The sequence below is a fragment of the Alligator sinensis genome, unplaced genomic scaffold (assembly GCF_000455745.1).
Source record: "Alligator sinensis unplaced genomic scaffold, ASM45574v1 scaffold527_1, whole genome shotgun sequence".
Classification (NCBI taxonomy): domain Eukaryota; kingdom Metazoa; phylum Chordata; order Crocodylia; family Alligatoridae; genus Alligator; species Alligator sinensis.
Genome location: NW_005841958.1, coordinates 3,368,545 through 3,371,113, shown reverse-complemented (window position 1 = coordinate 3,371,113; position 2,569 = coordinate 3,368,545).

Below are 2,569 nucleotides of genomic sequence, written 5' to 3'. Positions count from 1 at the left end.
CCCTCTCTTGCCCCTGCCCTGCAGAATCACCTTGCCTTCCTCCCTGCCCTTCTTGTTCCCACTCCACTTTTTATCTGGCCTCAGTTCTTGGCGGGGTGGGGTGGGGATATCTCAGGTAACACCTTCCAGGCTGTGTGGGGGTGAGAGGATGGGAGAGGCATGACTTAGGGCATTGGCTCAGGATGTGGCCTTGGCAGTATCTCTTCCCTGCCTGAATTGACTGTTTTGGATTGGGTTGTCCAGGCATGTTCCCTCCCCTTTGACTTGGCAGCTGCACCCCAGCTCATTCCTTTAGGAACAAACCTCTGAGAACTGGCACATCGGAGCTCCTTAGACCAGACCCACTGGTGCCTTGTCTCTCCCAGGGGCTCAGAGTATGGTAGATCCTATTGGGGGTGGTGGGGGCATGTATTTATACAGGGCCTTTCCTCTCTGATCCACCCTCTCTGTGTACAGCTCCAAGCACCCAGAGGTCCTAGGGGACTGCTATTTCAGAGCCTTATTATCTCACTGAATACTCAGATGGATTTATCTGCCATGAATTTCTCCATGTTCACCTTCTCTGCCTGCTGGCCAGGAGGGGCAAGAAGTTCCTCTCATCTGCTCCCTGTGAGGAAGCTATGGTGAAAGATGGGGTATAGAAAACCCCTCTGGACTTTCTTTATCCCAGGGAATATTTTATAGACCTGTGTCCTTTCTCCCAGGAAGGTGGACTCTTCTTGAAGGTGAAAAGCTCTAGTCTCCTTGATCTCTTCCATAGACCCCTCTCTATCCCTCTTATCAGCCTGATTGCCCTTCTCTTGACCTTTCCTACCTCTGTTACCTCCATTTGGGTGTGTGGGGTTGAAGTGGAATGAGACACATGATTCCAGGTGTAGGCATGCCATGCATTTATGTAGTGCCATGACGAGATGTTCTGTTGGCTTTTTATTCTGTCAGCATCTCTCCTCCTGGCTCTGGACTCCCAGGAGAGTGGTTACTCCAGCCATAGACCATGCTGAAAGACTGGGAGGGGGGTATATAGGTTGAGCACCATTGGTTTAACCTACAACCAAGGAATGGAAATAAAATCTCACAAGGACACATCCTTGGAAACCCAAGTGGGGCAGTAGAACATGGGGATGTGGTGGAATCTCCATCACCAGTGGGGTTTCCAGAAGAGGCTGGATGGGGAGTGGGGCCCATCTGGGATGGTTTATATGCAGACTCCTGAGTTTGGGCAGATGGTTGGATTTAATGGCCATTGAGGTCCCTTCCAATGCACTGGAACATGGTACCCAGAGAAATTATGGAGTCTCTATTCTTGGAGGTTTTGAAGACCCAGCTAGACAAAGCCTTGGCTTAGATGATGTAGCTGGGGCTGGTCCTGCTTGAAGCAGGGGGTTGGACTAGATGTGACCTCCTGAGGCCCCTTAAAACCCTCATGTTCTACAATTCATCCTAGAAAAGGGGGTTAGGAGTTTGGACACTTAGGTTATCCCCAGATCCAGCAGAACCAGTTGCTCTGGGACATGGTGGACTCTCCAGCACTGGTGGGTTTCCAAAACAGGATGCATGGAGTGGAGTCTAGGATGGTTTGTACACTGACTCCTGGGTCTGGAGATGTGGTTGGATTAGATGATCCTGGAAGTCCCTTCCAGTGCTCATTGTAGAACAGGGGATTGGGTTCCCAGATGCCTGGGTTCTCTCTCAGTTCCCAGCTGAATGGGGTCACGGTAGAGTCTCCATTGCTGGTGGGTTTTGAGAAGAGGTTGGAGGGGAAAGAGCTCTTTGGGGTGCCTTATGGCCCACCATATGGACTAGAAGATGTCATCATGACCCCTAAGGCCATTAACAAAGAGAGGTCATCATTAATGCCTGAAGAGTGGAGAGATTAGCAGGAATTGAGGACATGGTCATGAGCCATGGAGTCAGTTGACCCCTCCCCTCCTGCCCCCTGGTTAATTTGGTCAGTGATTTGGTGGTTGAGTCTTGCTTTTTGTTCATTGCTTGGTTTGGTCAGTTGGCTTTGGGGGGCCATATAGAATTTCTGTTGCTTCTTTTCTGGGGTTTGGGGTTCTCAGTGGCTTTTTTGGTGGTTTTTTGCTTATTTGTGGGCTTCTTGTAGAACTTTTATTAGGTGATTTTTTTAACATTATGAATTTTGTTGGTTACATGGGGTTTTTTTGCTTGGTTTTGGGGATACTTCAGCAGTTTTTTTTAATTGGTTGTTTCTTGGGATTTTTTGTGAATTTTCTTTTGCATGTTGGTTTGTTGCTTATTGGTATAATTTATTTGGTCCTTGGGCAATGTTGGTTTTTTTTCTACAGGGTTGCATTGTTTTTGATTTTCTTGGTTTTTTTGGGGGGGGTCTTGGGGAGCTTTTCTTGGGGGTTTTTTAGGGGTTTTCTGCTTTCATAGTTAGTAGGGTCGGAAGGGACCCGAGCAGATCATCAAGTCTGACCCCCTGTCATGGCAGGAAAGAGCGCTGGGGTCAAATGACCCCGGAGAGGTGTTCATCCAGCCTCCTCTTAAAGACCCCCAAGGTAGGAGCCAGCACCACTTCTCTTGGAAGTTGGTTCCAGATCCT